This window comes from Neophocaena asiaeorientalis, unplaced genomic scaffold (assembly GCF_003031525.2).
Source record: "Neophocaena asiaeorientalis asiaeorientalis breed wild unplaced genomic scaffold, Neophocaena_asiaeorientalis_V1.1 scaffold409, whole genome shotgun sequence".
In the NCBI taxonomy this organism is placed as follows: Eukaryota; Metazoa; Chordata; class Mammalia; order Artiodactyla; family Phocoenidae; genus Neophocaena; species Neophocaena asiaeorientalis.
The window spans coordinates 1,874,928-1,900,895 of NW_020175208.1; the positions used below are offsets into that span (position 1 = coordinate 1,874,928).

The following is a 25,968-nucleotide window of genomic DNA, read 5'->3' on the forward strand; positions in this document are numbered from 1 at the left end:
GCCGGTGGGCGGCACCCACCGCTTGCCGCCTTTCAGATGCCGTCAGCCAATAGATGCGCCACTCCTCCGGGTCCCCGGCACCGGAACAAATCGGAACAGAGTCTAAGCGTGAGGGTGGGGCCTGTTGTGATCCTGGTCCTTTCCACAAGCTCCGGGGTAACATCACCGCCCAGTGGGAGGGCATTCAAGGAGAAGGGGCGGGGTGTATTGAAGGGGCGAAGCGAGAGCCCGAGGCCCTGGAGAGATCAAAGCAGAAACAGTAAGAAATAAGGGAGAGAGGGTGACTAGAGGTGACCAGACTGGTGGGCGGGAGAGAGTTGAACAATTGTAGGTTCAATTTCCAGCTCACAGTTAAGCTGCGTAACTTTGAATCAATTGAGAACCTCGCGTTCTTCACCTGTGAAGTGAGGATAATAATAGCATCCATGTCGCTGGGTTTTTGTGAAGCTTACTGGGATAATACACCTAAAACATTAGCTCAGAACTTGGGTCCTAATAGCGAATATTAGCTATTGTTATGTAAATCAGTTAGTATGGAACTTGGCACTTCCTGGGTGTTGGAAGAATGTTAATCGTTATTAGAATAATAATCACAACAATTTTAATATAAATGCAGTTGCTTTGTTCCGTTGTGAATACTTTGGAGTCTGAGCAATCTAATAATGGGTTTGAGAATGTGGGTTTTGTAGTCAGAAACGGATTCAAATCCCAGCCCAACGACTTAATAGCTGTGTGTCCTTGAACGAATTATTGCGTCTCTCTTGTCTTCAGTTTTTTCCTCGGTAAAATGCAGGTGATATAACAGAACCTACACTGCAGGGTATTGTGAAGATTAGATGAGTTAATGCAGGTAAAGCATGGTCTCTGAAGTCAAGGTGCTTGTGTTTGAAACGTCTTACTTTCAAATTCAGGATGTAGGCCTTTCCACTCACTAGTTGTGAAACCTTGGGCAAATTACTTAACCTCTTTATGCCTCAGTGTTCTTATCTATAAAATGGGAATTATAATAATGGCATCTACCTGCTAGGGTTTGTGAGAGGAATAAATGGGGAAAAATAGGTAAAGACCTTGGTACGTGTCTGGCAGAAGGAGTTTAATAATCATTAGCTATTATTATTTTTACTAATAGTTATGAGATTTGGGGGAAATTGACAGTACCTAGCATATGGCAAGTGCTCAACACATGTTAGCTATTGTTAAAATTAAGGGAATTCTATATCTTAATTTTAAAGACCCAATTCAATGCGCTTGTCCCCTGTGAAATATGTTCCAACTCATTAGTAGTAATAACTCATGTGATTTTACTCAGTGAATGTAACAGCAACCTACAAGCACTCATTGTTGTTGAAAACCTCACAACAACCCTATGAGGTGGGTATTATTATCCCCAATTTAAAAGGGGGAAATGAGGGCTTAGACAGGTGAAGTGACCTGCTTGAGATCAAATAGCTAATATGAGCCAGGGCTGGGATTTGAACTTCGGGGCATATAACTCCAAAGGTTTCTTCTCGGCCCCATACCTGCATAAGGAAAAGATCACGGGTGGAGCGGAGTGCTGAGTGGGGAGAGAGATGGTGCAGCGGTGTGAGGTGCTAGGAGAACTGGAGACATTTAAGACTCAGAGCGTCAGGCTCTGAAGCTGGAAAGGCAGCTTTTCAGGGTCAGGTAAGAACGTCCTCTTCAGGTTCACCTGCCCTGAAGGGGAGGAATGGAGGTGAGGGTGCACAGGGAGAGGACACCATTAGGACACAAGAGGGCGCCCCTCACCCTAAATCCAGCCTGGAATTTTTCCACGCTTTCCCTCAGCCTCTAATTAATGCCTGGCATTTTACAGGAGAGGAAAACTAAGGCCCCAGGAGGCCAAGCACCCTGCCCAGTGTCATATAGAAATAAACAACAGAGCCTGAACTAGATCCCAGTTCTCTGCTCCAGCATCCACCAACATTTTTTTCTGTCCACAGTTGTCTATCAAGACCCTCTCTGCACTGGGCTAGCATTAGGCTCTAAGGATGCAGAGATGAATCAAACCTGGTCCCTATCCTCAGACCCTGATCTCTAAACTTGCCTAATCGAGTTTCCTGTTAGTAAATTAGCAACGTTCCCTATTAGCAACAACATTTTTAAGCACACACGCCCAATATATGTGTATTTATCTGCTTATAAACGATATACATGTACGTATATAATTACATGAAAAGCTAACTTTTATTGAACATTTACAATGCAGTATTAGGTCCTGCTCTCAGTACTTTATATGTATTAAGTCATTTAGCCTCTCAAAGTCCTTTGATAGAGTGTCTAATACTATTCCATATTACTAAAGTCATATGGCTAAAAAGCAGGCAGTCTAGCTTCAGAATAAAGTGAGATTAGAAACAAAATAGAAATAGAAGTTTTAACACTTTCTTCCTAAACTCCAGTGGCTCATCTTGTGCACCCCCCTTTGAAAACCACTGCTCAGGAGTCTCCCAGGGGCTTTCCTGATAGCACAGTGGTTTAAAATCCGCCTGCCAGTGCAGGGGACACAGGTTCATGCCCTGGTCTGGGAAGATCCCACATGCTGCAGAGCAACTAAGCCCATGCACCACAACTACTGAGCCTGCGCTCTAGAGCCTGCAAGCCACAACTACTGAGCCCACGTGCCACAACTACTGAAGCCCGTGTGCCTAGAGCCCGTGCTCCGCAACAAGAGAAGCCACCACAATGAGAAGCCTGCGCACCGCAACGAAGAGTAGCCCCTGCTCGCCACAACTAGACAAAGCCCGTGCACAGCAACGAAGACCCAACACAGCCAAAACTAAATAAATTTATTTTAAAAAAGTCTCCCAGACCTGTGAAGGCCAGTACAGTGTGATCAGTACTTTGAGAAAGGGAAGTGCAGGAGATTGTGGGAACACAGAGGCAGCAGCTTACCCAGGTTGGGAGATCAGGATGGCTTCCGGTCATGGCTGAGCTGAATCTTAAAGGATACTTTTCTCCCCAGAGGAAAGAAATTGGGGGAAAGGGTGTTCTTGGGTGAAGGAGCAGCATGTGCAAAGGCCCAGAGGCAAGAGCACATGGTGTTCTGGGAGTACAAGTAGTTTAGCACGGCTAGAGTACAGAGTGTCAAGGGGGCGGGTTCCCCTCCCAGTGCTGCTATGAGGCTCAAACATGATAGAAATGACCGTGCCTTTGTGTTCTTATTGAGGGAACAGGCAATCAATATGCTGCCTCCTGGACAGTATCCCAGCTTTTTGGTCCTCAGCTGCCAATTCCTCTATAAGCCAAGGGGCCCCTTTGCCCCTTGAAGATCTAGTTGAACTTGGCCTGGACCCCATTCCACAGCTTAAGAGTGCTCAGAGCCCTCCTTCCGTCCCCATACTCTCCATCAATTCCCAACTTTATTTCCTCTGGGCTACAGTTTCCGTGACCCCAACCCCTTTGTCCTCTGCCTCATGTGGGTTTCCATCAAAAACAAAAAGTCCAATTAAGCCAAGAACTTCATGGATTTAGTAGGTTTACTGAGGATTTGGAGATTTTGAGATCACATCACATACTGCACTGCCACTTGCCATCTCCCAAATTTTCTCATTCATTTAGAAAGCCTCCGGAGCCTTTCCAAAGCCTGTGTCCCCAAAGCCACCAGTTGATCCTCCCTACACACACAGCACCCTGACCTCCTGCCAGAAGCCGAGGCAGGCTCACGCACCCACACGTACCCACTCTCTCCCTGCTGGGCTGGCTTGCTTTTCCTCTCCCCCCACCTCCAACACACATGCACCCACTCTAGCCCAACCCAGGCTGCCCCAACCTGCTCCCCAGCCAAGCCCAGAACTTGTCCTTTCTTTCATCTTCCTTGGGCCACATGCAGTAGTCTTCTCTGCAGAGCAGCCAGGACAGCCTAGAGCAACAAGGGAGCTGGTGGCGGGAGACCAGCTCCAGGAAGACCAGCAGCAGCCCTGGGGGTGGGGGGCAGCCAGCAGAAGGAAGGCAGCCAGGCAGAGGTCCAGGCAGCAGCGTGGGGTGTGCAGGGCCTGGCGACTCAGCACACAGAGCGTGACCCAGCTCCCTGCCATGCCATCTGCCACCTTGTCATCCACGTCCTTGCCTGGCTCAAAATCCCACTGAAGGAGACAGAAGTGCAGCCCCCTGCCCATCGGAGGGCGGCCCTCCAGAGTAGGCAGCAGCTCCCCAGTCACCCAGCTCTGGTCTTGCCTTAAGTGGGACACAAACACATCATAAAGGAACCTCCTGCCCTCACCCCTCTGACTCCTCGGACCCTGAAGCCAAGCCCTGAACAAGATGGAGGATCCAGGAGTTCCTGGCTTCCTGTAAGAAGGGCAAGGAGATCAGCAGAAGCAGCTGTGCAACACGAGGAGCTTACTAATGCAGACGTGATGGAATTGGAGGCCCAGAGAAAGGACGAAGAGACACAAGAGGAAGAAGTGACTGAAGAGCCGAAGAGATTCACGACGCAGGAAATGGCGGGGATTTTCTTTATTTCAGTTAGTTAGTTTTTGAGGCAGAGCAACTGAACGTAGGACGGTACACGAAGGTTGCAGCAGCCGTTCAGAATGCAATCCAGCGGTACTGTGCCATCTATGACAAGAAAAAAAGAGCTACTACCCAGACATCACTGGATCATTTTTTCAAGAGGGTAGATAGAGTTGAATCCAGCAAGGAACCAGAACCTGTGCCATCACCGTCAGGCATGAGTGAAACTGCAGCTTGCCCTCCGTCTCCTATAGCTGACGATCCTTCAGCTCTACCATCTCCCACCTCCTCTCCCTCCTCCAGTCAGTAACTCTTCTTGCCTGTTCACCCGATGCCCCTGTATGCCAGCTGTTGGACTGTACCACTGTACTTTTCAAGGCACTGTACTGGAAGATTAAAAACGTTTTCTTTATTTTTTGTGTTTGTTTTTTATGTATTACTTGTGTGAAAGGCATTATAAACCTATTACAGCACAGTACTATGTAGCCAGTTGTGTTAGTTGGGTATCTAGGCTAACTTTGTTGGACTTAGGAACAAATTGGACTTGCAAACACGCTCTCGGGACAGAACTTGTTTGTATGTAGGGGACTTACTGTATTGGGGCATCTGGGGACTTTGCTCCTGGAGGCTGCCATCTAGCATGAGGTCTGTCTCCCAGTCTAGCCCTAGGACCTGGAGACTTCCCAAGCCCTGGAAAGCAGCCGCAGGCAGTGTCTCTAACCCCATTTTGACCAGATGCAGCACCTGCCCTGGGCAGCTCACCCAGCAGCTCCTCAAGCAGCACTGAGCAGGGCCGGGCGTGGGATTGAAGTGCCTGCGGCTTCCGCTCCCATAGGCTGGACAGCCCCGTGATGCAGCAGGGTTTGGGGCTGTGCCCGTCCCCCCTTACCTTCTGATACCAGAGCCTGGAGAGCTGCCAGAGGAAAAGGTTGGAGGTGTCCTGGGAGCAGAGGGCCTGCAAGCAAGCTATCACCAAGCAGGGAGAGTTGGCAAAGGGCAGGGAAGATCTTGGTGACATTCCAAGTCCCCAGCTGCAATCCCCAGCCTTTTAGAGTCAAGGTCTGCAAGACTGGAAAGACATTAGAAGCCAGCATCCCAGGCTTCCTGCCAGAGACCGCATGAAACTCCAAGCTGGTCAAGCTCATGGACAGGGATAACACTACCCCAGAAGGGCCAGAGGGGAGATGCAGGTTCAAGGTATGCAGACGCCCTGGAAGCCCAAGGCTGAGCTCAGCACCATGGAGGTATCCAGCAGGCTTAGGGTGGCTACTGCAGGCAGCGGAGCCACCCAGCCCTTGCCCAGGTCTACCAGTGGATTCTTGGCCAAGTCCAACTTCCCCAGCCTCCTTAAGCCCTGGAATGCCTGGCCCTGCAGACAAATCAGCTGGTTTCCCTGAAGTAGCAGCTCCCACAGCTGGGGCAGCATGAGAAGGTGACTGGGGACAGGGTGTGCAGTCCATTGTTGGACAGATCCAGGGCCCGCAGTCTTGACACAGCCCCTGTGTCGTTCGTGCCCAGCATGGCGCTTGCAGTTGGTTCCTACTCAAGTTCAGTTTCTGAAGGCTGGGCATGGCCTCCAGGAAACCTGGTGGCAGGTTAGTCATCAGGCCACTGCTCTTAAGACCCAAGCTCTTCAAGCTGTGGCAGGAAGCCAGGGCCTCCAGAGCTATGTGCCCTACAAGAGTGGATGCCAAATTCAGCTCCTGCAGCTCAAAGTGTGCAACTGCCCCGGCAGGCAGCTTGGCCGTGTCGGCACTGATCACAGACAGGGTGTCCAGGCTCTGCAGCCCCAGTCCCACCGCTGCACTGCCTTCATCTTTGTGTGGTCCCCAGCTTGAGCCCCTGGAGGGCCCCGGGACTGGCCATCTTCAGCTGACTGTTGAATGACAGGTCCAGATCTCCAGAAGCCAGGCATCGCCAAAGGAGGGGCCATGCACTGGGTCTGGGAAGATGTCCGCCAGCTCCCCCACGTTCTGAAGGCGACTATACTTGACACTCAGCCGCCGTAGACTGGGAGAAAACTGGACACCCGTGTTCCCATCCAGGCAGGGGCCCAAGAAAGCGAGGCCTGGAGGGAGCTTAGGTTGCCATCAGGGGTTGGAAGAGGTAAACTGTGTAGGGGCCTGTGAAGAAGAGCTGCTGCAGCTATCCCAAGCTGCCAAGAGCTCCTGGCAGGAGCTGGGTGAGATGCAGACTCAGCCCCAGGACCTTGAGCCCAGGGAAGTGGGAGAAGGCGTCCAGGCACAGAACAGAAGTGGAACCAGAGAGACAGAGCCCCTCCTCACTCTGGGGCACAGCCTCCAGGGTCTGTGTCAGGTTGGTCACTGAGGAGCATGCCACAAGGAGGGGCAGGCTGGAGTCCAAAGGGCAGATCAGGAAGAAGAGGGAGACCAGAGGCAGCCGGGAGCCTTCAGTCACCAGGCAGTTGGAAGCTGTCCAGCCTGCGGTCACAGAAGGGACAGGAGCAGACCAGGCAACAGCAAGTGCCCGTCCCATCTCAGCACCAAGCCTGGTCCACAAAGAAAACAGAATCAGAACGCCCCCCTCTCTGCTCCCATCTCTTTTCCAGAGAGGAACCGAGACCCTATCCTTCCCCTGCACACATACATACACAACACTCATAACACTGACAGGATACACAGACCCCCAGGAGGGTCTGGAAGCAGGGTCAGAGGGCCACAATGCTTCCAAACTGAAGAACTGCTGGGAGGGCGGGGCTAGACTCAGAGATGCTTAGAGCTGAGGATCCAAGGGTCAGGGAAAGACAGAAGCACACTTGTGGGAGGTGAGACCTACATCTCACTTCCCTGTTGTGAGGAAGCAGGCAGTGTTTGTGAGCACAAGGTATGGCATCAGAGGTCCAGGATCTCACTCTGCCATTGTCCTGAGCAGTGCAGGTCTCCTCTCTGGACTTCAGTTTCCTCACCTGTAAGCCAAGCATACAGAAACCTACTTCATAAGGTTGCTGCAATATACATACGGGTTTCTCTCCTCAACACTCTCTTTACTAATTCCTCTCCTAACTCCAACAGAAAGGAGGTCTTGAATAAATCAGGATTTTTTTTAAGCAGTTGTTTTGTAAGCAAAATAATACATCAAAATGGTGCCTTCATGGGCATCTTGTAATGCTCCACACGGAAGATTCCAAGAAGCCCAAAATTTACCCAAGAGGACCCATAGGACTCCATTCCTGCCCTTCCAGGCTGGAGCTAGGAAGAACAGTCTGAGTCCTTGACCTTGATTTGCCACTACCAGAATGGAGGCAAGACCCCAAGTGAGAGCAGAACAAGGAAAAGAAAGGAGCTTTACGATTATTTCAAACAATGCTGTAAACCATTCAATACAATTCAATACCTGATCATGACTTTTTAAAATAATAAATTCAAAGAGAAGAAAAATTCCTTGATTTATAAAAGGGTATCTACCCCAGATCTATAATAAATATAATTATTAATGGTGAACCATCACCTGCATCACATTACAGGAATGAGACAACTATAGTTACTTCTGTTTAACATGATAATGGAGGTTTTAGCCAGGAAAATAAGAAAGAAAAAGAACAGAAAATAAAATTATAAAATCATAAGTATTTAAAAAAACAAAAGGGTCAACATTTATAAGATGCTATGATTGTCTACATGGGAAATTCAAGAATTTCTAGAAAAAAACTATTAAAACTAAAGTATGTTTAGCAAAGATACTGGAAACTAGATACTTTAAAAACTTTCTAACACACCAGTGCATTAGTCAGGGTCTCAACAGGAAACAGCACCTTAAATGAGGATTCTTCTAAGAGGTTTGTATGCAAAGAGGCTAATCACAAGGTGTTAGCAGTGCTTAGGAATACTACAAGGGGTAGTGTAGGAACCCGGGGCTAGCAATCATAGAAGCTATCAACACTGCTAGAACTGAAGGGATAAGGACTGGGAGAAGTTACCAGAACCTGGAAGGAGAGAGAGTCTTATAGGGTCAGCTGCCTTGAGAGAAACAATAACATTCAGTCGAGTCACAAATCCAACATGAGAGGACCTCACAGGAAGGAAGGAAGTTCTGGAACTGAAAAATTCAAAATCTGTAATGAAAAGTCCATGAGATAGGATTAATAGCATGTTCCACACCAAGAAGAAAATAGCAAACTTGAAGACCTAGAAATAGAAACTATCCTAAGTGAAATACAGAAAGATAAAGTCAGGAGAAAAGGAACAAAACCTCAATGACCTGTAAGAAAATACCAAACAGCCTAACATATGTGTAATTGGAGTCCTAAGGGGAAAAAGGGGAGGGGGAGTGTGAAGAAATAACCAAAATTTTTCCAAATTTAATGAAAACTATAAACCCATTATGCCATGAATTTCAAGAAAACCTAAAGATAATGAACACAAAGAAAACCACAATAAGAATGTTGAAAATAATTGATAAAGAGAAAATCTTATGGGTAGCTAAAGGAAAATTACATAAAGTGACCCATTACAAAAGCAGGAAAAAAGACAAGAATTGCCATTACAGTAACCCTATGTTGGTAGAGCCACCAATGACTCAAAATCCTCAAGAATGAAGATTTTGGTTACCCTACTGGATAAAACAAACAAGCAGACAAACAAACAACAACAGTTGAGGTGCTGGATTAAGCTAAATAGAACATGAAAGGGTTAATGGAGAACAGAAGTAAAATATACCACCAGAAAAGAAAGAACTATAACTACAGATCTGTATTTTCTTCCTTGTAGTGTCATGTGTGTTTTACATTAACTATTGTATTTCATCAATTCTAAGATGCTCATTTTTTTCACGTTTTCAACACCTTTGAAATAAGGCTGCATCCTAAAATTGATTATCTCGCTATTGCTGGTAACCAGGCAACATTCATGGTATAGTTACTATATGCACGTATGCTTACTTGGTCATAGCAGTTCACATTATTATAACTGCATTTGAGTTATGGATATTGTTGTTAATATTCATTTTAGTTTAATTGTCCTTTAAAATGCCTTCTAAAATATTGCAGTACAATTCCACATTGAAATGAAAAGTTATTCTATGTTCAGAAAAAAGCATGGAAAGAAAGCAGTAGGGCAAATAATCTTTGTTGGAGAAATAATGTGGGAGGAATTCAGGGTAGGACTATAAATATGAAGAAGTCTGAGGAATACCATAATCAATATATTCTTCTTATATTTTAATTTTTTGTAGGCATAAAGTTATATAAGATAAAAATCTATATCTACATTAAATAATTATAAAATAGCTCTAAATTATAAGTGATGAGAAAGTATTGTGTCATTATTTAATGGATCATTTTCCTTAATGGTACATAAAATAAGGGTTTATTTTACAACTGATTCTTAGATTCAATAAAATGCAGAAATTTATCTATTTTAAAATAATTTTTCTCTTCTTTCCTTCATTATTAATGTTGGTGGTGGTGAATTTTACAATTTATTGCTCAGATTATAGAATTTTTAGACAAAATAGCAGTTATCAGAGGGGTGACCATCGCCCACAAACTGTAGACATGCAGTTACTGGTGAGATTTAGATTGAATCTTTTGAAGATAATTGGAATACATTACCGGGTTTTGTTTTGTTTTTTAATGGTTGGTTGTGTTATAGTTGGTGGAAGCTTTATTTTGAAGTGTAAGTATTAGGAAAAGGAGTTATGTCAATGGACAGGCAAAGAAGTAGATAGTAGTGAGCATTTATTATTCATCTAGCATCTGAATTACTTTCTTGTGCCTATTTGGTAACCATGTCCACCTTGCCTTTAGCGCTACTGCTTGGAGTCTGCCACCCTAGGATCCTGGTAGCCCTATTGAAATCAGGGAGCCCATTTCAACTGCAGCATCCTATGACAATCCTCGGCCTAAACAGAGAATAGCCATGATAGTATTTTTCAAAGATGACAGTGTTTCCCTCACTAATGTATTTCTCAACACTTTCAATAAAGGATTGTCTTCTGGAACCATTCTAGAAATTCAGTTAGTGGGTGGAGAAAACATTAAACATGGAAATGTCCTCAATATTCCAATCTCCCCTCTCTATCCCTTCTCCAAACTCTATTTTATACCAAGGAATTTATGACACTTTAACTTTGTTTAGTAGATCACTGTTTAGTCTGAGATTCAGCCAACCAAACAAACAAATAATTGGAACTCTTCTGGCTACTCAAGCTAGCCTATTGAAGGACCTCTGGTAAAGGATCCATACAAATAAATTCAGTATAATCTAAAATTATTTTGGTCCCTCCTTGGTCTAGCAAGCACTCTCAGGGTCTATTTCAACATGTATGCTTTAGATTTTGCCAATACAAATCAAAAAAAATTTACCCTTATTTGCCTCTCCTATTGGGTTTGACTTTGTAATTGCCTTCTAGGTACACTGGAATCTGACAGTAGTTATATATCTCTAGACTGTGGAAAAGATGACCTTCCATTTGTATCATGTCTGAATCTGTTTCTCAGCTCCATTCCTCTCCTTCCCCTCTTCTGTTCCATATCACAGGTAAACTGATATAAGTAAGTCATGTTTTCTGACTTCTGTGTGAGTTAAGAGGTTGGAGGGCAGGAGAAAGGGAGAGGCTGGGATATTTTTCCCCCTCCTTCTCTGCTTTGGTAGAACCACCACCACCAGCTACAACACTTCCATGATTCCAACTCCAGTAGAGCAGACCTGCTATAGTTCTGGCTTCCCACTGATTGACCTGGTTGGCCCAAGTAATACACATTTTCCCCCTGTTCCTGCCTCTGGAAGAAATGTAAGATTCTTCCATCACAGTCATAAAAAGTCCTTAGTTTTTAGGTGGACACTTGAGCTGAGTAATTAGTATATGAGCTTGAAGTCTATGTGCCCCTCATTGTTCTATAGAATAGCCACTCAGCCTCTTAGAGCCTTGCTTTCAATGGGCACTTCATTTTATGTGACTGGAAATTTTTATTTAACTGACTCTTTCACCATTGTATGTCTGATCTGTCAGAGTCCCATTGTTTAAAGCTGGATTTTCACTGCCCTTGATCCCAACAGGCCCACTAACCAATCTTCAGATTCTTCTTCTTTTCCTGAGGGTCTGTTGTTTACACCCACTCCCTGTATACACCTCTGCATCAGTCAGGGTTTAATTATATGCAACAGAAACTGACTTTAGTTGATCAAAGCAGAAAAGAAGCTTATGGAAAGGATTTGGGGTAGCTCATGGATTCTTTAGGGGGTGCGGGGTTGAGAACCAGACTTATGGCCACCCCATTACCAAAAAGGGATTCTGTTCGGTCCCTACATTTTTTGTTTGAATTTTATTTTATTTATTTTTTTATAGAGCAGGTTCTTATTAGTCATCCATTTTATACACATCAGTGTATACATACATGCCAATCCCATTCTCCAAATCCATCACACCACCACTCCCACCTTCCACTGCTTTCACCCCTTGGTGTCCATACGTTTGTTCTCTACATCTGTGTCTCAATTTCTGCCCTGCAAACCAGTTCATCTGTACCATTTTTCTAGGTTCCACATATATGCGTTAATATGCGATATTTTTTTTCTCTTTCTGACTTACTTCACTCTGTATGACAGTCTCTACATTCATCCACGTCTCTACAAATGACCCAATTTCATTCCTTTTTATGGTTGAGTAATATTCCATTGTATATAGGTACCATATCTTCTTTATCCATTCATCTATCGATGGGCACTTAGGTTGTTTCCATGACCTGGCTGTTGTAAATAGTGTTGCAATGAACATTGGGGTGCATGTGTCTTTTTGAATTACAGTTTTCTCTGGGTATATGCCCAGTAGTGGGATTGCTGGGTCATATGGTAGTTCTATTTTTAGTTTTTTAAGGAACCTCCATACTGTTCTCCATAGTGGCTGTATCAATTTACATTCCCACCAACAGTGCAAGAGGGTTCCCTTTTCTCCACACCCTCTCCAGAATTTGTTGTTTGTAGATTTTCTGATGATACCCATTCTAACTGGTGTGAGGTGATACCTCATTGTAGTTTTGATTTGCGTTTCCCTAATAATTAGTGATGTTGAGCAGCTTTTCATGTGCTTCTTGGCCAACTGTATTTCGTCTTTGGAGAAATGTCTACTTAGGTCTTCTGCCCATTTTTAGACTGGGTTGTTTGTTTTTTTAATATTGAGCTGCATGAGCTGTTTATATATTTTGGAGATTAATCCTTTGTCCACTGATTCGTTTGCAAATATTTTCTCCCATTCTGAGGGTTGTCATTTTATCTTGTTCGTAGTTTCCTTTGCTTTGCAAAAACTTTTAAGTTTCATTAGGTCCCATTTGTTTATTTTTGTTTTTATTTCCATTACTCTAGGAGGTGGATGAAAAAAAATTTTGCTGTGATTTATGTCAAAGAGTGTTCTGCCTATGTTTTCCTCTAAGAGTTTTATAGTGTCTGGCCTTACATTTAGGTCTTTAATCCATTTTGAGTTTATTTTTGTGTATGGTGTTAGGGAGTGTTCTAATTTCATTCTTTACATGTAGCTGTACAGTTTTCCCAGCACCACTTATTGAAGAGACTGTCTTTTTGCCATTGTATATCCTTGCCTCCTTTGTCATAGATTAGTTGACCACAGGTGCATGGTTTTATCTCTGGGCTTTCTATCCTGTTCTATTGATCTATATTTCTGTATTTGTGCCAGTACTGTATTGTCTTTGTTACTGTAGTTTTGTAGTATAATCTGAAGTCCAAGAGCCTGATTCCTCCAGCTCCGTTTTTTCCTTCAAGAATGCTTTGGCTTTTTGGGGTCTTTTGTGTCTCCACACAAATTTTAAGACTTTTTGTTCTAGTTATGTAAAAACTGCCGTTGCTAATTTGATACGGATTGCATTGAATCTGTAGATTGCTTTGGATAGTATAGTCATTTTCACAATATTGATTTTTCCAATCCAAGAACATGGTATATCTCTCCATCTGTTGGAATCATCTTTAACTTTTTTCAAGAGTGTCTTATAGTTTTCTGCACAAAGGTCTTTTGTCTCCCTAGGTAGGTTTATTCCTAGGTATTTTATTCTTTTTGTTGCAATGGTAAATGGGAGTGTTTCCTTAATTTCTCTTTCCAATTTTTCATCATTAGTGTACAGGACTGCAAGAGATTTTTCTGCATTAATTTTGTATCCTGCAACTTTACCAAGTTCATTGATTAGCTCTAGTAGTTTTCTGGTGGCATATTTAGGATTCTCTAGGTATAGTGTCATCTCATCTGCAAACAGTGACAGTTTTATTTCTTCTTTTCCAATTTGTATTCCTTTTATTTCTTTTTCTTCTCTGATTGCAAATGGCTAAGACTTCCAAAACTGTGTTGAATAATAGTGGCAAGAGTGGACATCCTTGTCTTGTTCCTGATCCTAGTGGAAATGCTTTCAGTTTTTCACCATTGAGAATGATGTTTGCTGTGGGTTTGTCATATATGGCCTTTATTATGTTGAGGTAGGTTCCCTCTATGCCCACTTTCTGGAGAATTTTTATCATAAATCAGTGTTGAATTTTGTCAAAAGCTTTTTCTGCATCTATTAAGATGATCATATGGTTTTTATTCTTCAATTTTTTAATATGGTGTATCACATTGATTGATTTGCATATACTGAAGAATCCTTCCATCCCTGGGATAAATCCCACTTGATCATGGTGTATGATCCTTTTAATGTGATGTTATTTGTCATTTTTCCCTTGCTGCTTTCAATAATTTTTCTTTGTCTTTAATTTTTGCCAGTTTGATTACTATGTGTCTCGGCGTGTTTCTTCTTGGGTTTATCCTACCCGGGACTCTCTGTGCTTCCTGGTCTTGGCTAGCTATTTCCTTTCCCTTGTTAGGGAAGTTTTCAACTATAATCTATTCAAATATTTTTTCAGGTCTTTTCTCTCTCTCTTCTCCTTCTGGGACCCCTATAATGCAAATGTTGTTGCGTTTAATGTTATCCCAGAGGTCTCTTAGGCTGTCTTCATTTCTTTTCATTCTTTTTTCTTTATTCTGTTCCACAGCAGTGAATTCCAGCATTCTGTCTTCCAGGTCACTTATCTGTTCTTCTGCCTCAGTCATTCTGCTATGGATGCCTTCTAGTGTATTTTGCATTTCAGTTATTGTATTGTTCATCTATGTTTGTTCTTTAAGGCACCCCTCCTACCTTCTCCTTGCAGCTTCTCCTTTGTGTTTAGATGTGGGGTATCTTTTTTGGTGAGTTCCAGTCTCTTCCTGTCGATGATTGTTCAGCAGTTAGTTGTGATTCTGGTTTCCTTGCAAGAGGGAGTGAGAGCACGTCCTTCTACTCTGCCATCTTGAACCAATCTCTTGGTCCCTACTTTTTAATGTCACTTATCTTATGATTTAAAATCAGTTTTATCAGATCGGTAAATAATAGTCCATGAGTCTACACTACAGTTCAAGGGAGGTTGAGATGGAAGCCTCTGGTATTTTTTATCTTCTATAGTGAGAAGCAGGCTCTACCTCTCTGTGGTTGGATGAACTTTCTCCCCTAAAAAGAAACATAGAAAGAGGCTTGGACAGCCAAAAAGATGATAAACATCCACTGCCCTATGTGAACATACTGAGTTCATGATACATGCCTAGAACGGAGTGCTTAGGGGAGAATGCTTCTTACCCACTCCTTCTTCCTTGTAGAGAAACCCATTAGTATAACCCTCCTGGGTCTCCCCCCCTTCACACCTCCTGGAGGAAGAAATACAACTTACATTATTGATGAGTCTGGGAGAGAACATGAGTGTGTGGAGCTCTGTGCCTTCCTCTCTCCTTTCCCTTTGGTCCTTTCCCTTTGGGAGTACACATTCACATCTGTTTTGTGCACCAAGTTTTATAAGAACAGATGTCACATGGGGAGATGTGCATATTCCTTGCAATGTCTATAAATGGATGGATAAAACTAGCATTCACTATTATGTCTGCAGCTCTAAGACATAGTCTCCAATAACAGCTCTACAGTAGGAAAGATGAAAGTTTATTCTTTGGCATACTTCTCAACTGGTTCATGAGTCAGGGATGAAAAGGAGGTCCCTCAACCCACTAATATTTTTTACTGTTTTGCAGCTAAATGTGACCTAGCCTCTGCCCCTGGAGGGCTCTCACTCTAGTGGGAGAGGGATACATAGCAGATCATTATAATACACAATGACCCCTGGGTCAACATTTGACTGTGTCACTCCTTAGGACAGTCATCCCAAGCTACAATGCATCTCATGACTCCAGTGACAAGTCCTTCTGAGGTGGGTGTCATCTCGGGCCAGGCTCTGACTCCTTCCAGCAGCAGCTAGCCCCACACGTGACATCTTGCAGCATAATCTGGTCCCTGGCCTCCTCTCCAGTCCCATCCTCCACCAGGTGCCTCTTCTGCTACCACCCCATGGAACTCCTTCAACGTGCTATCTCCAACCACGCCTCTGTGCACTTTCTCATACTGCTCCTCTGTCTGAACTACCTTCTTCTCTCCGGATCCCAGGAACCTTGTCTCCCAGATGCCTCCTTCCCTCTTTAAGGGGCTTACTTCACCCGATCTTATCCAAGGCAGGATCCAAAACCTTCCTGTGGGGAAGAGCTTCTTCCCACTTCCCTGTTGAGATGTGGAGGTCACTTCCTAGAAATACGTAGGACCTACTCCCTTGGGCAATGAAGTCCCAGAAGATGGAAGAGTGAGGTGGAAGGATGCCTCTACCGGCTGCCGGAACCCAGCTGCCGACGGAGGGCAAGAGAGGCGAGGGTCTGTGTGCGTTTGTGCAAGTGGTTTTGAGTGATCAGAATACTTCCAGATCCCTGCAAAGCATCCCCGTCAAGTTCTACTGGTTCCCAGGACACACCTCACTTACGCTCAGGAATGAGCGCTCCATTGGCAGCCCTGCAATCTTGCTGACTTCGGCCCTTGCCACACTCCTCTGCTGAGCTGACCTATCCTTCCGATCCAGATTTACACAGCTGCACCTGCCAAACCCAGCTGTTGTCTGTGATGCCTGCAGCCATGCTGCCCGGCGCCTGAGGAATGCCACTGCTCTCTGCTTGATTGCTGGCTGTCATTCGCTGGGTGAATAAATGAAAGCAGTTGGGCTTTTGTCTACTTCTTATGTTTTGATCTGGTGCCTGGACCTTCCTGTGACCTCTCAAACCCAGCAGTTCCCTGAGCTCCCTAGATAATATGTAGTGGTGGGAAGCAGAACAGGGGAGAATGGTCTCTTCCCTTTGTGTTATAAGCATAACCTGGACACCCAAGGGCCTCACCAGCTTGCAAGGACGAAGGAGGACACAATGTCATTTGGACACAAGTTTTGCTAGCTCCGTACTGTGCTGCCCCTGGACGACTGCCAGGCTCAGAATTATCACAAGATTACTTTGCCCTTGGCATCACTGAGAGTCCCAGCATTGTCTCAGGCATGCTTCTGCATCGGTCAAGGCTGCCACTCAGGCTGCCTCCTCTGCTCTGCCCTGGACATCCCTTGGGCAGATGCTTGCATTGCAGGGCCTGCCTCTGACCACCCTTTAATGATCTGCTGGACTGCTGGTCAATGCCTGGGCCTCTCACACTGAGCCTTGCCTTTTCACTCTTGAAAGGAGAGAGACACTGATCCCCCTCCATGGTGCTCTGCTCCCTTAGAGGGGAAATCACAGCAGGACTTCTGGAGTCCTGAGGTGGCCCATTAGAGAGACCGTCGTTTTGTTTCCAACACCTCCTCTGCCCCAGGAACACCTTCCCCTTGGTTTACTGAGGAAATGGAGCCAGAGGGGCAGGAGTTGTGGACTCGACCCCCACCCCATATCCCCCAGTATAACCACTTCACCGTGCATCCTCACCGCCTTCTGCTCATCTCAGAAGAAATGTTTTTCTTTCTGCTCAAGGCTCATCTCAGCATCTTTGCTCTCGGTCCCAGCCCCTCCTGTCTGCTCTGAGAGCTGCCTCTTACCTAATACAGGGTGCTAACTCCTCTTTCCCACATCTTCAAACTCTCCTCTACTATTTAAAATATTTTCTGCTTGTAAATATTATCAAAGTTCTCCCAACTTAAAAACAAACAACAAACAGTTCTTTGTTTTAGCTTTGGCTACAGTCATCCCTTGATATCCAGAGGGGATTGGTTTCAGGACCCTCTTCCAACCAGCAGATACCAAACTGTGGGTATGCTCAAGTTCTTCACGTAAAATGGTGTGATTCAGTTGTTCCTCTGTATCTGCCGATGCAGAACTAGGGGATACAGAGGGCCGGATGTGTTTCTGCCTCTCTTTTCTTTCCTTCTCCTCCAAGTTATTCAAAAGGGTTGTCTTATACTTCTAACTCCATAACCTCACTTCTCATCCTCAACCCTGCCCTTCTGGGACCATACAAAGTTCTCAAATGCCAAATCCAGTGTGTATCTTCTGTCTTCATCTTACTGGCCTCCCCTACTGCGTTTAACTATTTAGTACCATTTGAGGCCTCCATTTCCTCCCTCAAGGGCAGGGTACCTGAAGCAGAGACTCTGAGTTGCCCCAGTGAGTGCCTTTCCTTCTTTCTTTTTTTTTAACATCCCCCAGAGTTGTAACAGAGAGCAAGGCTGCCCTACTGGACTCTCCATTCCCCAGCAGCCCCTCACCCCATGGCTAGGGGTCGTATTATGAGTTCTTGTCGCCAGGATGTGAGCAGAAGTGATGCAACAACTTCTTGGTCTTACCCTTGGCGCTGTGGACCCAGAAATGGGAGCCTCATTTTAAAGATAGTAGCATCCACCCACCAACCTCGGTCCCAGACGACTCCTTGGGACAGATCTGGTCCTACCAGCCATGGACTACTCAGATCTGGGCTTTTCATGTAAGTAAAAGTAAACTTACATCTCATTTGAGCTGTTGTATTTTGGAAGTTTTTGTTATAGCAGTTTAGCCTGTACTCAAAGTAATATAGCATTGACTCAAGAGCAGGCAATCCACGGACCTCCTAAAACCTACCTCACCCCCAATCTAATTTAAGTCTCTCTTATAGCACCCTGTCCTTCTCCTTCAAAGCACTTATCACGACTTGTGGTTAAATCATTGTTCGTGTAATGTGGGGGTCATTACTGACTGCCTTTCCAGCAACTATCTCCCTTCCGTTCTTTTTATCTCACAGAATCCTGATTTTATTCAGGTATCATTCTTCCCTCATTCGGACTCAGGCTGCATGAAAAGATGAGCTTAGACCAATCAGATTCTCTCTCTTAGCTTTTGAACTAAGAAACAAATCATGAGCCACTTATTAAAAGGATGTAAGATGGAAAGTTCACAGTGTAGAGGGAGTCAGCGAGGCTACAATGGACCATGTGCCAAAACTCAGAATGAGAGATGCCGGCAGATAGGAGAGAAGCAGGTATGTGAGGTGCAGGCAGATTGCACCGGTGAGGACCTTCTCTTCCTGTCTGCTGACGACACACAGCCACTTGGATCCAGGATTATCCTCCCATTCCAGTCTCTGCTCTTGGCTTTCCATAGACAGCAACTACAATTATCCCTAAAATATATCGTCTTTCCCAGGGCTAGCAAGAGTGTACACCTCTTTCTCGTATTCAGGCAGGCCTGGATAAAATAGTAACTCTGAGTAAACTTATTCAACAAATTTTTAAAATTTATTTCATTGAAGTATATTGATTTACAACCTTGTGTTAGTTTCTGGTATACAGCAAAGTGATTCACTTATACATATATATAATAGTTTGCACCTGCTAATCCCAAACTCCCAATCCATCCCTCCTCGACCCCACTTTCCCCTTGGCAACCACAAGTCTGCTCTCTATTCAACAAATATTTTTGAATACCTACTATGTCCTAGGCACTGTTGTAGGCACTGGGGTACTAGGGAGAATAAAGTCTCTCCCTAAAGACAGCCTAACGCATCTCTCTGAGAAACAAAATCAGCTATGTCACCTCTCTACCTGCATATAATTCTTCAGTGGTTCCTAACTGACCTCAGAATAAAGCCCTAAGTTCTTATTATGGTTTCAAAGGCAACCTTGCATGATCCAGCCTCTAGCTACTTTTTGAACCTCAATTAGCAGTTCCTTCACTCCTCCCTTCACTTTCAGCCATATCAGATCGCTTTCAGGTCTCTAAGGGTGCTGCTTGTCTCATGCCTCCAGGCCTCTGCACACACTCTTCCATCTACCTGAATGTGGTGAGCAAAGGTAAAAGGCAAGGATGAGGATGAGGATGAGGATGAGGATGAGGATGAGGATGAGAACAACACTACCGCTTATAAAACTTTTTTTTTTTTTTTTGCAGTGCGCGGGTCTCTCACTGTTGTGGCTCCTCCCGTTGCGGAGCACAGGCTCCGGACGCACAGGCTCAGCGGCCATGGCTCACGGGCCCAGCCGCTCCGCGGCATGTGGGATCTTCCCGGACCGGGGCACGAACCCGTGTCCCCTGCATCGGCAGGCGGACTCTCAACCACTGCGCCACCAGGGAAGTCCCCTAAAACTTTTGTATATACTTTACATATGTAATTCTCAATCTCCATAACAATGTCACAAGGTAGGTTCTATTTCCTTATTTTACAGATGAGGAAAGCCAGGCTACAGAAGTTTAATAACTTGCTTCATATCACACAGTTAAGACACGGCAGAGCCAAACTTTGAATCCAACCCTATTTGACTACAAAGGACAGGCTGCCTAGGCCTGCTGTCTCTGCCATTCTTTAGAACACATGTTCTGGAGGCAGACAGACTTGGGTTTAAAGTTGGGGCTCCACCACCTCCTAAGTGCAAGCCAAGCCTTCAATCTTACAGATCAAGTCATTCAATCACTGAGCCTCAGTTTCCTCATCTGTAAAATAAGGTCAGCAACAGAACCTACCTCAGAAGGTTGTTGTGAGGTGAAAATGACAGAATGCATATAAAATGCTTGGCATAGTGCATGGCGTTCACTGAAGCTGGAGATCGTTGTTCTGTTCTCATCACTGTTACCTTCTTCACTTAGGCAAATAGCTCTCTGTCCTGTGCCCTGTCCAGGTCAGAGCTCTGTGTCTTATCACGGACACAACCTAAGAGCTGTGTCCCGCAAGGCCTCCTTGGCCAGGCCTGCACGGCTCTGTGGACGTGAGCTCGGGCAGGCAGAGGAGTGGCCTGTAATTGATCCCAGTTAGAGATCGGCAAGCCCCGTCTTCAGGCTGGGGCCTCAGGAAGCAGGGTGCTGCCTGATTTATGTCCCTGCTGCACCGAGGATGACCTGGTGCCCCCTCTACGTGTTCCGGCATCAGACAAGGCCATAAAAAGGAATTGGCGCTGCACGTTTGTTGCTATCAGGGCCGACTTGTACGGTTGCACCCAGCTTAGGTCGACCCCCTGCAGGACCCTCCCCAGGAAATGTTGGTGTGTGCGGCCACCCTGTGAAGTCAGGCCACCGGGAGTTCAGGGACTGTGTACAAAAGGAAAATCACGATCTCATATGGCTTCAGTGACCAGCTACTTGTAAATGCCCCCCGCCATCCTCATCCTGACCCTACAGCTCCTCCAGCCTCAGACTCAGCTATCCGATGGCATGCTGGACGCTCCTTCCCACGTGTCCCACAGGCCCCCATCTGGACGCATCACGTTCACCTCTCTGCTGCTCTTCTCCGCCCATGTGGGCACCACTCCTAGGCTGAGGAAGCCCCTTCCTCCCTGGTCTGGTGCAGCGGCTTTGTACACCTCTGACCACCCTGTTTTGTAATAAGGACCACTTGCTGCAGGTTTTACCCTTATGTGTATCTCCATCTGTCTCCTCTAATAGACTCTGAACTCCCAGAGACAAAAGGCTAGATCTGATTCGTCTTTGCACCTCCACAGCATAGAGCAGAGCCTGGCACAGAGGATATGCCCTAAACCTTTGATGAATGAATGAGTGAATGAATGGATGGATGGATGAATAAATGGATGAGCATAGATGAGAATCTTCCAAGGTAGTTTCTAAATAAAGATCAGGGCTTCTTAAGAGGGACCCCTGAAGTTCTACTGGGAATAGTGGAATTAGATATTAGCATCTGAGAGTTAGATTAACCTTACTAATTGCATACTCTGAGCTCTTCCGTGTACAGATGACTGAGACCCAGAGAGGTTAAATAACTTTCTGGAGTTGAACAGTGATTTAGTAGCAGAGCCCTGGACTAGCCCCCAAATCTCCTAACTTTATAATCCGCAGCCTTTTCTTCTCTTTCTACATGCTGAGCTTGAGAGAGCTCTTCACAGACTCCTAAGCTTGGCTTCCCAAAATAGACTATAGCAGGCAGAGGATATGCTAGACTATCTACCAGGTTTTATAAACAACAATGTGACCCATAGAAGAAAAACTGAGATAAGCTTCTCAGAAATTTCTAGTTCTAAGAGCAAGTATAAGACTATATGACTGTGGGGCCCCTATCCTCTCTAAGCCTCAGTTTTCTCATCTGAAAAATGGGAGCAATGACAGCACCTGCCCTGACATAAATGCATGTTCTTCACTTTAGTCTCTTGTGATAAGTTGTATTGCTATTCCCAGTTATTTGCTGGACTCTCAGTAAGAGGATTATCCGTGTCTGCCCATTGCACCGAGACTTGCAGTGCCTCTCTGGGAGGGGGGTGGGGGGAGGATACCTCACTGTCCCCTTGGTGTCAGCCTGGGCCATTGGCTTCCTTTGGCCAATGGAACATGAGAAGAAGTGATGTATGCCACATCCCAGCAGAAGCTTTAAGAGCCGTTGCAAGGTTCAACTGTAGCATTTTTTCCTTCTGTCTCTAGACTACTATAGGACCTGCTCCTTCAGTCTGAGACACAGAACGTGAAGACACATAGAACAGAACCTAACTGCCCTGCAGCTGTCACGTAACATGAGAAATCAACCTTTGCTCTTGTCAGACATTGAGATTATGGGGTGGTTTCTGCTGCATTGCCCAGCCAATGCCAACTAATAATCTTTTGCTTAAAATATAGACAGACTCATTGGGACATTTTTTTTAATTAACTAATTTATTTTTTATTGAAGTATAACCGATTTACAGTGTTGTGTTAGTTTCAGATATACAGCACAGAGATCCAGATATAGATATGTGTGTGTGTGTGTGTGTGTGTGTATTCTTTTTCAGATTCTTTTCCCAAATAGGTTACTACAAAATGTTGAGTATAGTTCCTTGTGCTATGCAGTAGGTCCTTGATTGTTTATCTATTCTATATATAGTAATGTGTCTATGTTACTCCCAAATTCCTAATTTATCCCTTCTTTCCCCTTTGGTAACCATACGTTTGTTTTCTGTGTCTGTGAGTCTGTTTCTGTTTTGTAAATAAGTTCATTTGTATCACTTTTTTTTAGATTCCACATATTAGCGATATCATATGATAGTTATCTTTCTCTGTCTGACTTACTGCATTTAGTATGATAATCTCTAGGTCCATCCATGTTGCTGCAAATGGCATTATTTTATTCATTTTATGGCTGAGTAGTATTCCATTATATTCCATTATATATATATACATATATCTCATATCTTCTTTATCCGTCCATCTGTTGATGGACATTTAGGTTGTCCCCATGTCTTGGCTATTGTAAATAGTGTCACTGGGGACATCTTAAAAGGGAGGATGTGGTAAAGATAACTGCAAAATGAATCAAATCCCAGGTAGTCCTAGGGCTAAGAATTAATTAGTGATCAGGGTAAGCTGCCGTAATAAAGAGACTCCAAAATACAAGTCTTGAATCAGATACACGTTGACACTGACCTCTCTCATAAAACAGTGCAGAGGTAAGTGGCTGTCCCAGGGTTGTTAGGCAGTTCTGCTCCATGAACTTGCCCGGAGGTCCAGGTTCCTTCCAACTCACTGCTCCTGCTATGTTTATTGTGTTCTCCTCATCTGCCCCATGACCACATTCCAGCCTGCAGGAAGGAGGAAAGAGAGAGCAAGGATGATCTGTATTCATTCATAGGATGTACTGCTCTCAGTCTGTTGATCAGATCTTACTTACCTGGCCATAGCCAGTATAAGGAGGCTGCAAAAGTAGTTTCTAACCACGTGGCCTTATGCTCTGATGAAATGCAAGCGGGGCTCCCTATTAGGAAAGGGAAGAAGGGGATAGTTCGGTGGTATTCTGGAGCTGGCTCACAGAGGCTCACGAGAGCCAGTTGCATGTAATTTTCCCCCAATTCCGTATTCATTGACATGATTTGAAACCGGCCTTGGTGGGAGTACTGACACCACAGAAACTGGCAAACACTACAAATCTGTATCTCCCCCCACCCTGCCATCCCAATCTGCCAGAAGAGCCCATTATTAAACATTTGCCAACACTGGGAGTAATGGATACTGGGAGGCAATCAGCAGACTCTGCCACAGTTGGGTCATGGTTTCTTGGTGTCTCTGCTGCCTTTTCCTCTCACTCCTCAGCATTTCCCTCACCCTCAGCTCTGTAAGAAGTCCTCCTTGGTTCAAATTCATGAGGGCAGCTCACGTGTTCTTGCCCCTTCCTTACTCGAGGTTGCCTGCCCTGGGGCCAGGTGCCCACACTTGGGTTACTCAGCTCTGCCCAGGGGTAGAGGGGCTGGATGGGGATCCGGCACAGAGCTGCCTTCAGAGGTACCAGAGGTAGATACCACGGGCAGCTGAGTGAAAGCCTTTCCCCACCCCTACCACTGAGTTTAGACTGTAGGAGGCTCCCCTTACGCCGTTTTTCTAATATTCCTTTTTCTAAAAAAATATCCTTATTGTGGTAAAATACACATAACATAAAATGTATCATCTTAACCATTTTTAAGTGTACCATGCAATGGCATTAAGTACATTCCTCATGTTGTGCCACCATCACCACCATCCATGTCTACGTCTCTGATGCTCCTGTACCTCTTGCGATGAGATGACCCAGTTTGGTGAAAGATACACTTACTGGGGGACAAGAGGTCCCTGGCTGAGGCCGTGCCCTGTATGACAAGGGCATCATTTTGTGCGATAGACATCAGTAGTTTACGGGAGACCCAAGGTTCACACCTAAGGACCTAGGAAATGTGGCTGGAGGAACAAGGGCAAGACAGTCCAGGAGAAGAGAAAGAACATAGGGCTTCCTGGCGGCGCAGTGGTTGAGAGTCTTTCTGCCGATGCAGGGGGCACGGGTTCGTGCCCCGGTCCGGGAAGATCCCACATGCCGCGGAGCGGCTGGGCCCGTGAGCCATGGCCACTGAGCCTGCGCGTCCGGAGCCTGTGCTCCGCAACGGGAGAGGCCACAACAGGGAGAGGCCCGCGTACCGCAAAAAAAAAAAAAAAAGGGGGAAAGAACATAGGCTTCAGAGTCTGAAAGAACCCAGAACCCAGCCCTGTCCCTTCTCAGCTGAGTGACCTTGACCTGACACCAAGTTCACCTAATGCCACATTCTTCGCTCACACTGTGCCTTCTGTGCCCGAACAGTTCCCCCTTTTGTTTAATGCCTGAGATCCTTCAGGGGCCTCCCAGATAAACGTGGGTCTCTGCGTGATTCTCTCCCACAGCACCCTAATCTTTCTTTTTACAGCACTAGTCAGGCTTTTATTATATGCTTATCCACTTCCCTCCTAATTTTTCATGTCTCTGCACTAACCTGGACACTCCATGTTAGTTTTGTTCAGCACTGAGCCCAGGCCTCGTATAAAGCTACCATTCAATAAATATGTGTTCAGTGAATGGATAAATGAGTAAAAGAATGAGTTACATTAGTTAATGTCTCTAAACTTCACTATGAACAAGGACGGTATTTAGAATATCTAACGAGTAAAGTGGGGGACAGGAACATATAAGAAAGCATGCCAAACAACAAAGTCCTGCTGTATAGCACAGGGAACTCTATTCAGTATCCTGTGATAAACCATAATGGAAAAGAATATGAGAAAGAATATATATATATGTATATATATATATATAACTGAATCACTTTGCTGTATGGAAGAAATTAACACAACATTGTAAATCAACTATACTTCAATAAAATAAAATTTTAAAAAGTAAAATAAAAATACAGATATATTTTGAAACAGAAAAAATAAAAAGAAAGCACACCAAGTGTTTAAGCCAAAGTTCTAGAGCAGTGAGTATGTCAGAGGTCCCTGCTGTGTCAGGTATTAACCTTTCAGTTGCTGGATGGTACAAATGTCTGGGGGATCCCAGGGGAGAAAGTGAGGTGATGGGAAGCTGGAGGGGCACTTAGAGGACTTGGAGCAGCAATCGATAAAAACATTTCACTAAATTAGCAAGCATTTGAGCTGCACTGGTACAAACCAGCTAGATGTTACCCCTGTCTGTGAAATGGAAGAACTGACACCCAGCTGATCAAAGGGGTGCCGGCAGAGGTAACATCCATCAGCTCTGTGATGTGCTAGGAGAGACAGGCCTGAGGCAAAGAGAACACCAGAAGCTTAGCAAACACTAGGACGGAAACGGCTGCCTTCACCTTCCTGCTCCCGACCCCAAGCCCCAGCCCCAAGAAACAGACAAATCCTAATAACCAATGCCAAGTGTTGGGGGGAATCCAGCTCCATCTGCAAATGGTACCAGTGTCTGAGGAATAGCAAATATGAAAGAACAGA

General features: G+C 45.1%; 1 pseudogene; it reads right to left on the minus strand.

Annotated features, from left to right (window-relative positions):
• Positions 1 to 3,765: 3,765 nt before the first annotated feature.
• Positions 3,766 to 23,394, minus strand: LOC112413361 (toll-like receptor 12; annotated as a pseudogene).
• Between the last annotated feature and the right edge of the window lie 2,574 nt (positions 23,395 to 25,968).